This window comes from Ranitomeya imitator, chromosome 3, assembly GCF_032444005.1.
Source record: "Ranitomeya imitator isolate aRanImi1 chromosome 3, aRanImi1.pri, whole genome shotgun sequence".
NCBI classification, from domain to species: domain Eukaryota; kingdom Metazoa; phylum Chordata; class Amphibia; order Anura; family Dendrobatidae; genus Ranitomeya; species Ranitomeya imitator.
Window position 1 is genome coordinate 72,727,436 of NC_091284.1, and position 12,873 is coordinate 72,740,308.

Below are 12,873 nucleotides of genomic sequence, written 5' to 3' on the forward strand. Positions count from 1 at the left end.
GTCAGTGGGCAAACTTACAAGATCAGCAAAGGATCAAATACTTATTTTCCTCACTGTGAGTATATATATATACAGTATATGTGTATATATTCATACTAAATGACATGAGTCTAATGCCCAAGGCTTACTAATCTCTGTATTAGAAGCATGTCAGAGTTCAAGTGCAGATTAAACCCCACACTTAGGAGTAGTTCGGTTTGGAGAACTGCATGGAGCTGACTTCTGATAACCTCCTGAGTGATAACATGACATTATTATTATCACTATGAATATAATTTCCACTGTGCCTATCTAATACATATTTATCATGGTTTGAGGGATTTTGTACATTTTTTTAATAAATTCCGCTGAATGCAAAATTCGAAAGAGCAAATTTGTGATTAAAGGCAAGGAACACTTTATTAACGTCTTTTTAATATACTAAGGTTTATGCTCTGTGCAGTGCCCTTTCTTCTTTCTCGTTACAGGATCAAAAGTGGAAAAAGACTTAAATGGCATTTCCCTTTTATACCATGACTTTGACTTGTAAAGGACAGGTCTATTTTCCCATCGCTTGGTGACATTAGATAAAAGTGTCTTAAAGGCAGTCAGATTTCTCCCATGGGCTTCAATTATCACACCAATTACTTTAACAAATAGTGAAATACACCCTTGACTACTAATTTAACTGTTTTGTAACTGCATAAAGATAAATTATAACTCTTGATCTTCATGAGAAAATGTTTTACAATTTTGGTAAGTTCTCGTTCAGACGAGCATATTATACATATGTGAGCCCATGTGTGCCCATCTTACAATTGGATATCACGCAGGCAGCACGTGCACCGATGTTATTAAATAGGGCTGCTCAGATGAGAGGTTTTTATATGGACTTAGTCAGGGCCGGCTCCAGGTTTTTGAGGGCCCCGGGCGAAAGAGTCTCAGTGGGCCCCCCCTTTAACACACCCCGATTCATGATCGCATATAAACACAGCCATGTAGTATATAACACTGCCCACGTAGTATATAGCAGCCCATGTAGTATATAGCAGCCCACGTAGCATATAGCAGCCCACGTAGTATATAGCAGCGCAGCCCACATAGTATATAGCAGCGCCACTCACTCATGCACTGGTAGGACTAGGAGCTCCTCCTGAATCTGCCTCATAAGTTCAGCAGCAAGGCAGCCAGCCAGGGGCGGAGATCAGAGCAGAGAACGTGCTCTCTCCCCCCACAAACAATGTCACGCTGGCTGCCTTCTCTTAACCCCTATGTGTGCCTGCCTGGCTGCACTCACTGAGTGATAAGATGCTTGTGTCAGAGCTGGCACATAGGGGTTAAGAGAACGCAGCCAGCAGTGACTTTGTAGGCGGAGAGAGCATGTTATCTCCTGCTCTGCACTCCCAGCTGTATCTATCACAGCATGAGTGGGCCCCCCTCTCTCCCCAGGGCCCCGGCATTTGCCCGCTGTGCCGTGTGCTGACGCCGGCCCTGGACTTAGTGTTTATGTGAAAAAATTGCAGCATGCACTAGTCTTATACATATTTTTGATGAGAATAACCTATTGAAGTTCGTGAGCACAAAAACACTTAGATCCTATATGTGTCATCATTATTGCATCTGATTTTTATGGATACATTATAATTATCGAAGAGTCACGCCGTTCAAAATGTTTATCCTCCTGATATATTGCAATGTCCATATTATAAAACACTGTGTACACTGTGCTTTATAATATGGATAATACATTGTGAACAACACTGTAATTATGGATACCTCATTACATGATAATTTTTAATAATTGAAGAATGATAGGTTGGATTAAATCACCTGACCTAGACAGGATGTTGTATATAAGGTCGATGTTAAGGCTACGTGGTATGCAATGACTAAGAACCACAAGGATTGAAACGTGTCTGCCCATAAACACAATCCCACTTGGGGGCTAGTGGCTTCTTATGCTTAGTGTAACCATTTTAAGAATCTTCAATAAAATATGTTTTTATGGGACAAGTGGAGCTGGATATTCCTTTTCCTTATTGATTACCGTTTCTGCTGCACCATAGTTATTTTGTGGCAAAAGAGGGGAGAAGCCAGCGCTGCCTATGGTTAAAACGCAATACATAAAGTGCAAATGCACATATTGATTTCTAGCTGTATTTTCAAAATAAGGCATTTAGCAAACAATTGATCAATTCTTTGAGCTACCCCGCCACTTCACGGCATTCTCATAATGGGACAGTCCTACTCTATGTTTTTTTATATTCGCTGTGCCATAAAGGCCTCCTAAACGGATTAAAAGCAAGACCACATTAAATGCAAGCTGTACCTGGAACATTACTGAATCACTCCCATGGCACCAGAGGGGCAAGCGAGGATAAAGGTTGACCAGGTGCAGGCATAGATATTTCAGGTCCAACCTCCACACTGCCCATCCAGCACCACAGATAAAGGGTAAGACAGGCTGAGACACAGGTGCATAATTAAACAAAGCCTAGGGCAGGGTTATTTCGTGCTCCAGTTCCCAGATATCTAATGGGTGAGATGACTTTTCCCCTCTTCTACGTTCTTATAAACATCTTGAATAGCTCATACATAAATTGGACTTGAAATTATATTGTATATGATCAGTTATGCACATTCTTATTATGTCGCTTGCATTGTTACTGTTTTGCTCCTGTTGGTAGAAAAATCTTTTTCTTTCTGTATACTACATATACTGCAAAATACAACCTGTTTTTGAAGTTTTTACTAGCTAAGTGTATAATTAGAATGATTCCCAAGCAAGAGGTAACTGGTTCGAATTGAGATGCCATGAAGAATTGAGCAGCCATGAAGATTTCCCAAGAAAAAGAGAAACAGCATCATGCAGCTAAACGGTCTCTCGGCCAAGAAAATTGAAAAACATCATCATGTGATTGTCATGATAGATGGAAGAATATGAAATTAAGTCCTCCATCTATTCAAAAGCCAAAAGGTTGACGTCCAGGCAAAATATCGAAGTCAACAATTCAGTTCATCACAAGATCTGTCAATTCTGGCATGACAAACATGGCAGTGGCAGCGGTAGTGGCTCATATATTTCATAATAGTGAGATTAGAGACATCCATGTAAGCACTATGCAATGCACATTACGTAAGTCTGGGACGGTGGCTCGAAAAAAGGTGAGAAGTCTTGACTTCAATATTGTCATAAGAAGTCTTGGCTCGAGTTTGCAGAAAACTTTGAAAAGTGGACAGTAGTAGCTTGGAAACGAGTGATTTGGAGCTATGAGACAAAAGTCAATTGATTAGGTTCTGATGAGTGCAAATAGGTCTTGAAGAAACAAGGTAAAAAGAGACAAATGAATCAAGAAACTGAAGGAAATGTCAAGTTTGGTGGAGGAAGCCTGATTATATGGGGTTGTTTCTCAATGCTGAGCTATGTGTGTATCATGCAAGATGAGTTATTTACAACATTTGAGTACTATGGGTATAAAAAGAATCACATAATGTTCCAGCATGACAATGACCAGAAGCATACATCGAGATTCCCGAAGAAACTGTTCAATGACAATAAAGTAGAGGTGTTACCCTTTTGCTTGTCAGTGTACAAATGCTCATTTTGCCTTTATACCCAGCTAATTCTCTTTCCCATTATGTCAATGCCATCATGTCATTACCATCAGACTAAGGCTAATGGAATCACCATTTCTGGGGTAACTGAGGGCTGATAATAATAGTCTGGAAGCGTGCCAAAATGGCCCCTTCCCAGCCTATTAATATCATCCAGCAGCTGTTGGCTGTGGACAGGCACCCATCTGTGATCACATCCTTCGCCATGGTTAACACAAATTCTGATGGTACACTTGCAGCAGGGCAGGTCAGCACCTCCAAGGTGTAAAAGGCATGCTCAGGCCAGCCATGTGTCCAAGTTGGAGACCCAGAAGTTAAATGTTGCAGACCCATCATTTAGTACATGGAGACATGTGGACACATACTCTTTCACCATGTTGTTTAAATTCTGCCTCCTGCTAATATGGACTGCATCAGGTGGTGGAGCTGGATGTTGTGGCGACCAGGCTAACCTTCTCTGCCGAGATGGTGCCAGTGCTCCAGCTATGTTGGTGACTTCCTCCTCCTCTGTCTTATTCTTCTATTGAGCCCTCACTGTCAGGTAGGAATGCTGTCACTAGTGCGTCTACAAGCGTGCGCTTGTATTCCCGCATTTTATGATCCCACGTCAGTTATGGAAGTAAGGATGGTATGTTTTCCTTGAAGCGGGGATACAGTAGGGTGCCACACAGTAATCAGCACTGGTAACAATCCGGCCAACTCTGCAGTCGTTGTGCAGGCACGTACTGGCTCATGTGTGCCAGGCTGCCCAGAGGCAATGACAAGCTGTCTTTGGTAGGAAATGTATTGTCTGTGTCCTTTGTATTGTCTGTATCCACAGTATCCCCCACACTCCATTGATGCCTGTGAGCTGTTTTGTGTGTCATCCTGCAGTGAAAATATCCTCCTTCTCCTCACACTCCAAAACTGTGCCATGGCTGGGCAGTGTGTTCCTGACCACTGTTGGTACAGGAACCCACCCTCCAAGCAATGTGTGGACAACTGGCCTGATAATAGTGTGAATGATCCATGTTCCTCCTCTTCCACCTGTGTCACCACCTCTCACATCTCAAATCATCGTCTGAAGCATGTTTTCAAGGAGGCATAGAACTGGGTTAGTAATGCAACAAGGTGGAGTTCAACCTTGTTGGTACGTAGCCTATGAGGCTGTGAGCAGGGAGACAGAAATGATGCTAGAGAGCAGACAGGCAAGCAGCATGGTGAGAATGCCAAAAGCATGCAAAGATGGCCCGCACTTTCTGTAGCAGCTCTGACTAGGGTTGAGCGACCTTTACTTTTATAGGATCGGGTCGGGTTTCACGAAACCCGACTTTTTCAAAAGTCGGGTCGAGTGAAATCGGCCGATCCTATAAAAAAGTCGGGGTCGGGGTCGGCCGAAACCCGAAACCCAATGCAGTGCATTGGGTTTCCATGGTTCCCAGGGTCTGAAGGAGCGGAAACTCTCCTCCAGGCCCTGCGATCCATATATTAGTGTAAAATAAAGAATTAAAATAAAAAATATCGCAATACTTACCCTCTGACGCGCCCTGGTACTAACCGGGAACCTTCCTTCCTTAGAATCAGCCTTCCAGGACCTTGCGGTGACGTCGCGGCTTGTGATTGGCCGCGCGGCCGCCCATGTGACCGCTCGCGCGACCAATCACAAGCCGCGACGTCACCGCGACGCCACCGAAGGTCCTGGAAGGGCTGATTCTTAGGAAGGAAGGCTGCCGGAAAGAAGCAGGGCGCGTCCGAGGGTGAGTATATTCCTATTAGGTATATACTCACCCTCGGACGCGCCCTGCTTCTTTCCAACAGCCTTCCTTCCTAAGAATCAGCCCTTCCAGGACTTTCGGTGACGTCGCGGTGACGTCGCGGCTTGTGATTGGTCGCGCGAGCGGTCACATGGGCGGCCGCGCGCCCAATCACAAGCCGCGACGTCACCGCGACGTCACCGCAAGGTCCTGGAAGGCTGATTCTAAGGAAGGAAGGTTCCCGGTTAGTACCAGGGCGTGTCAGAGGGTAAGTATTGCGATATTTTTTATTTTAATTCTTTATTTTACACTTAAATCTGAATTCCGATACCAATTCCCGATATCTTAAACATATCGGGAATCGGTATCGGAATTCCGATTCTAGATTCAAAAGATCGCCGACTTCATGGCCGACCCCACACAGGGGTCGGGTCGAGTTTCATGAAACCCGACCTTGCCAAAAGTCGGCGACTTTTGAAAATTTTCGATCCGTTTCGCTCAACCCTAGCTCTGACATCTTAGGGCAATTTTCCAGGAAGGTCTGCACCACCAAATTCAGCACATTCACCTCAAACTAGCTAGGCCCTGGGGTGTTACGAGACAGAGAAACATCCAACAATCCTCGGTGGTGGTAGTACAAGCGCCAAAATGCTATCTGCACTATAATTACACAGTGGTCAGTTAGGGAGAAATAACGTCTCTTGTTGTGAATTCTGTTGTCGACTTCCCTCCTGTGGTCGTGAATGGTACTTCGGCGAGTTCTGTCCATGGACTCCTTCTGGTGGCTGTGAGTGAAGCTGCTGCTTCTGAGGTTCCTTACACAGGTGACGTGGTTTATCCTTTGGTTGGCTGCTCTATTTAACTCCACTCAGATCGTTACTCCATGCCAGCTGTCAATGTTCCTGCATTGGTTCAGTTCGCTCTTGGATCTTTCTGGTGACCTGTCTTCTCCAGCAGAAGCTAAGTTCCTGATAGTTATTATTTGTTCATTGTTTCCTTGTCCAGCTGGTTATCATGATTTTGTCTTGCTAGCTGGAAGCTCTGGGATGCAGAGTGGCATCTCCGCATCGTTAGTCGGTGCGGAGGTCTTTTTGCACACTCTGCGTGGTCTTTTGTAGTTTTTTGTGCTGACCGCAAAGATACCTTTCCTATCCTCTGTCTGTTTAGTAAGTCTGGCCTCCCTTTGCTGAAACCTGTTTCATTTCTGCGTTTGTGACTTTCATCTTTACTCACAGTCAATATATGTGGGGGGCTGCCTTTTCCTTTGGGGAATTTCTCTGAGGCAAGGTAGGCTTTATTTTCTATCTTTAGGGCTAGCTAGCTCTGAGGCTGTGAAGAGGCGTCTAGGGAGAGTCAGGAACGCTCCACGGCTATTTCTAGTGTGTGTGATAGGATTAGGGCTTGCGATCAGCCGAGCTCCCACATCCCAGAACTCGTCCTGTGTGAGTTTAACTATCAGGTCGTGCCGGGTGCTCCTAACCACCAGGTCATAACAGTACAGCTGGCCCAAAGTATTAATGCATCTCAATAGAGGGATAAGAGAAGTTCTGAGACCATTTTTTTTTCTTTGCACTGTTTTGTCTTTCTTTTCCCCTAAACCTTTGGGTGGTTCAGGACACAGGTGTAGATATGGACATTCAAGGTCTGTCTTCTTGTGTGGATCATCTCACTGCAAGGGTACAAAACATTCAAGATTTTGTGGTTCAGAATCCTATGTTAGAGCCTAGAATTCCTATTCCTGATTTATTTTCTGGGGATAGATCTAAGTTCTTGAATTTCAAAAATAATTGTAAACTGTTTCTAGCTTTGAAACCCCGCTCCTCTGGTGACCCCGTTCAACAAGTAAAAATCATTATTTCTTTGTTTTTGTGTGGTGACCCTCAAGACTGGGCATTTTCCCTTGCGCCAGGAGATCCTGCATTGCGTGATGTTAATGCGTTTTTTCTGGCGCTTGGATTGCTTTATGATGAACCAAATTCAGTGGATTAGGCAGAGAAAATCTTGCTGGCTTTGTGTCAGGGTCAGGATGAAGCGGAGGTGTACTGTCAGAAGTTTAGAAAGTGGTCTGTGCTTACTCAGTGGAATGAATGTGCCCTGGTGGCAATTTTCAGAAAGGGTCTTTCTGAAGCCCTTAAGGATGTCATGGTGGGATTTCCCACGTCTGCTGGTCTGAATGAGTCTATGTCCTTGGCCATTCAGATCGATTGGCGCTTGCGTGAGCGCAAAGCTGTGCACCATCTGGCGGTATTCTCTGAGCATAGGCCTGAGCCTATGCAGTGTGATAGGACTTTGACCAGAGCTGAACGGCAAGAACACAGACGTCGGAATGGGCTGTGTTTTTACTGTGGTGAATCCACTCATGCTATCTCCAATTGTCCTAAGCGCACTAAGCGGTCCGCTAGGTCTGCCACCATTGGTACGGTACAGTCTAAATTCTTTTGTCCGTTACTCTGATTTGCTCTCTGTCGTCCTATTCTGTTATGGCATTTGTGGATTCAGGCGCTGCCCTGAATTTGATGGACTTGGAGTTTGCTAGGCGCTGTGGTTTTTTCTTGGAACCCTTGCAGTATCCTATTCCATTGAGAGGAATTGATGCTACGCCTTTGGCCAAGAATAAGCCTTAGTACTGGACTCAATTGACCATGTGCATGGCTCCTGCACACCAGGAGGATATTCGCTTTTTGGTATTGCATAATCTGCATGATGTGGTCGTTTTGGGGTTGCCATGGCTACAGGTCCATAATCCAGTGTTGGATTGGAAATCTATGTCTGTGTCCGGCTGGGGTTTTCAGGTGGTACATGGTGATGTTCCAGTGTTGTCAATTTCGCCTTCCACTCCTTCTGAAGTCCCTGAGTATTTATCAGATTACCGGGATGTATTTGAAGAGCCCAAATCCGGTGCCCTACCTCCTCATAGGGATTGCGATTGTGCTATTAATTTGATTCCTGGTAGTAAGTTTCCTAAGGGCCGTCTGTTTAATTTATCTGTGCCAGAGCACGCCGCTATGCGGAGTTATATAAAGGAATCCTTGGAGAAGGGTCATATTCGCCCGTCGTCGTCACCATTGGGAGCAGGGTTCTTTTTTGTGGCCAAGAAGGATGGCTCTTTGAGACCTTGTATTGATTACAGCCTTCTTAATAAGATCAGAGTCAAATTTCAGTATCCTTTGCCGCTGCTGTCTGATTTGTTTGCTCGGATTAAGGGGGCTAGTTGGTTCACCAAGATAGATCTTCGAGGGGCGTATAATCTTGTGCGAATTAAACAGGGCGATGAATGGAAAACAGCATTTAATATGCCCGAGGGCCATTTTGAGTACCTGGTTATGCCATTCGGGCTTTCTAATGCTCCATCTGTGGTTCAGTCCTTTATGCATGACATCTTCCGAGAGTACCTGGATAGATTCATGATTGTATATTTGGATGACAATTTGGTCTTTTCGGATGATTGAGAGTCTCATGTGAAGCAGGTCAGAATGGTGTTCCAGGTCCTTCGTGTGAATTCCTTGTTTGTGAAGGGGTCAAAGTGTCTCTTTGGAGTTCAGAAGGTTTCATTTTTGGGTTTCATTTTTTCCCCTTCTACTATCGAGATGGACCCTGTTAAAGTTCAGGCTATTTATGATTGGACTCAGCCGACATCTGTGAAGAGCCTGCAGAAGTTCCTGGGCTCTGCTAATTTTTACCGTCGCTTCATCGCTAATTTTTCTAGTATTGCTAAACCGTTGACTGATTTGACCAAGAAAGGTGCTGATGTGGTCAATTGGTCCTCTGCGGCTGTAGAGGCTTTTCAGGAGTTGAAGCATCGTTTTTCTTCTGCCCCTGTGTTGTGCCAGCCAGATGTTTCGCTCCCGTTTCAGGTCGAGGTTGATGCTTCTGAGATTGGAGCAGGGGCTGTTTTGTTTCAAAGAAGTTCTGATTGCTCGGTGATGAAACCATGTGCCTTCTTTTCTAGAAAATTCTCGCCTGCTGAGTGCAATTATGATGTTGGCAATCGAGAGTTGTTGGCCATGAAGTGGGCATTCGAGGAGTGGCGACATTGGCTTGAAGGAGCTAAACATCGCATGGTGGTCTTGACGGATCACAAGAATTTGACTTATCTCGAGTCTGCCAAACGGTTGAATCCTAGACAGGCTCGATGGTCGCTCTTTTTCTCCCGTTTTGATTTTGTGGTTTCATACCTTCCGGGATCTAAGAATGTGAAGGCTGATGCCCTGTCAAGGAGTTTTGTGCCTGACTCTCCGGGTGTTCCGGAGCCGGCGGGTATTCTTAAAGAGGGGGTAATTTTGTCTGCCATCTCCCCTGATTTGCGGCACGTGCTGCAGAAGTTTCAGGCTGATAGACCTGACCGTTGTCCTACGGAGAAACTGTTTGTCCCTGATAGATGGACTAGTAGAGTTATCTCTGAGGTTCATTGTTCGGTGTTGGCTGGTCATCCTGGAATCTTTGGTACCAGAGATTTGGTGGCTAGATCCTTTTGGTGGCCTTCTTTGTCACGGGATGTGCGTTCTTTTGTGGAGTCCTGTGGGACTTGTGCTCGGGCTAAGCCCTGCTGTTCTCGTGCCAGTGGGTTGCTTTTGCCCTTGCCGGTCCCGAAGAGGCCCTGGACGCATATTTCCATGGATTTTATTTCTGATCTCCCTGTTTCTCAAAGGATGTCGGTCATTTGGGTGGTTTGTGATCGCTTCTCTAAGATGGTCCATTTGGTACCCTTGTCTAAATTGCCTTCCTCCTCTGATTTGGTGCCATTGTTTTTCCAGCATGTGGTTCGTTTGCATGGCATTCCAGAGAACATCGTCTCGGACAGGGGATCCCAGTTTGTTTCGAGGTTTTGGCGGTCATTTTGTGGTAAGATGGGCATTGATTTGTCTTTTTCTTCGGCTTTCCATCCTCAGACTAATGGCCAAACCGAATGAACTAATCAGACTTTGGAAACATATCTGAGATGCTTTGTTTCTGCTGATCAGGATGATTGAGTGTCCTTCTTGCCTTTGGCTGAGTTCGCCCTTAATAATCGGGCCAGCTTGGCTACTTTAGTTTCTCCTTTTTTCTGTAATTCTGGTTTCCATCCTCGTTTCTCTTCAGGGCAGGTTGAGCCTCCGGACTGTCCTGGTGTGGATACGGTGGTGGACAGGTTGCAGCAGATTTGGACTCATGTGGTGGACAATTTGACATTGTCCCAGGAGAAGGCTCAACGTTTTGCTAACCGCCGGCGCTGTGTTGGTCCCCAACTTCGTATTGGGGATTTGCTTTGGTTGTCATCTCGTCATGTTCCTATGAAGGTTTCCTCTCCTAAGTTTAAGCCTCGTTTCATTGGGCCATATAAGATTTCTGAAGTTCTTAATCCTGTGTCATTTCGTTTGGACCTTCCAGCTTCTTTTGCCATCCATAATGTGTTCCATAGGTCGTTGTTGCGGAGATACGTGGCGCCTATGGTTCCCTCCGTTGATCCTCCTGCCCCGGTGTTGGTCGAGGGGGAGTTGGAGTATGTGGTGGAGAAGATTTTGGATTCTCATGTTTCGAGATGGAAACTCCAGTACCTGGTCAAGTGAAAGGGTTATGTGTTGCGAATTCTGTGGTCAAGCTCCCTCCTGTGGTCATGAGTGGTACTGCGGCTGGTTCTGTCTATGAGCTTCCTTTGGTGGATGTGAGTGGGGCTGCGGCTTCTGAGTTTCCTTCCTCAGGTGACGAGGTTAAGTCGTTAGGTGCTGCTCTATTTAACTCCACCTAGTTCTTTGTTCCTGGCCTCCAGTCAATGTTCCAGTATTGGTCTTGCTCTCTCCTGGATCATTCTTGTGGCCTGTTTTCACTGCATAAGCTAAGTTCTGCTTGTGTTACTTTTGTTTGCTATTTTTTCTGTCCAGCTTGCTATATTGGTTTTTCTTGCTTGCTGGAAGCTCTGGGACGCAGCGGGAGCACCTCCGTACCGTTAGTCGGTGCGGAGGGTCTTTTTGCGCCCTCTGCGTGGTTGTTTGTAGGTTTTTGTGCTGACCACAAAGCTATCTTTCCTATCCTCAGTCTATTCAGTAAGTCGGGCCTCACTTTGCTAAAATCTATTTCATCTCTGTGTTTGTATTTTCATCTTTACTCACAGTTATTATATGTGGGGGGCTGCCTTTTCCTTTGGGGAATTTCTCTGAGGCAAGGTAGGCTTATTTTTCTATCTTCAGGGCTAGCTAGTTTCTCAGGCTGTGCCCGAGGCGCCTAGGTCTGGTCAGGAGCGCTCCACGGCTACCTCTAGTGTGGTGTGATAGGATTAGGGATTGCGGTCAGCAGAGTTCCCACGTCTCAGAGCTCGTCCTATGTTATTAGTAACTATCAGGTCACCTTGTGTGCTCTTAACCACCAGGTCTGTTGTGGTTCTGAATCAACATTTCATAACAGTACTGGAGGCCCAAAGTACTAATGCTTCTCAATAGAGGGAAAAGAGAAGTTCTGAGACCATTTTTTTTTCTCTGCACTGTGTTTTGTCTTTCTTTTCCCCTAGACATTTGGGTGGTTCAGGACACAGGTGTAGTTATGGACATTAAAGGTCTGTCTTCTTGTGTGGATCATCTCACTGCAAGAGTACAAAATATTCAAGACTTTGTGGTTCAGAATTCTATGTTAGAACCAAGAATTCCTATTCCTGATTTGTTTTCTGGAGATAGAGCTAAGTTTCTGAGTTTTAAAAATAATTGTAAACTGTTTCTGGCTTTGAAACCCCGCTCCTCTGGTGACCCAGTTCAACAAGTCAAGATCATTATTTCTTTATTACGTGGTGACCCTCAAGACTGGGCATTTTCCCTTGCGCCAGGAGATCCTGCATTATGTAATATTGATGCGTTTTTTCTGGCGCTCGGATTGCTTTATGATGAACCTAATTCAGTGGATCAGACAGAGAAAAATTTGCTGGCTCTGTGTCAGGGTCAGGATGAGGTAGAGATATATTGTCAGAAGTTTAGGAAGTGGTCTGTGCTCACGCAATGGAATGAATGTGCGCTGGCAGCAATTTTAAGAAAGGGTCTCTCTGAAGCCCTTAAGGATGTCATGGTGGGATTTCCTATGCCTGCTGGTCTGAATGAGTCTATGTCTTTGGCCATTCAGATCGATCGACGCTTGCGTGAGCGTAAAACTGTGCACCATTTGGCGGTATTATCTGCGCATAAACCTGAGCCTATGCAATGTGATAGGACTTTGACCAGAGCTGAACGGCAAGAACACAGACGTCGGAATGGGCTGTGTTTTTACTGTGGTGATTCCACTCATGCTATCTCCGATTGTCCTAAGCGCACTAAGCGGTTCGCTAGGTCTGCCACCATTGGTACGGTACAGTCGAAATTTCTTTCGTCCGTTACTTTGATCTGCTCTTTGTCATCCTATTCTGTCATGGCATTTGTGGATTCAGGCGCTGCCCTGAATTTGATGGACTTTGAGTTTGCTAGGCGCTGTGGGTTTTTCTTGGAGCCCTTGCAGTATCCTATTCCATTGAGAGGAATTGATGCTACGCCTTTAGCCAAGAATAAGCCTCAGTACTGGACCCAACTGACCATGTGCATGGCTCCTGCGCATC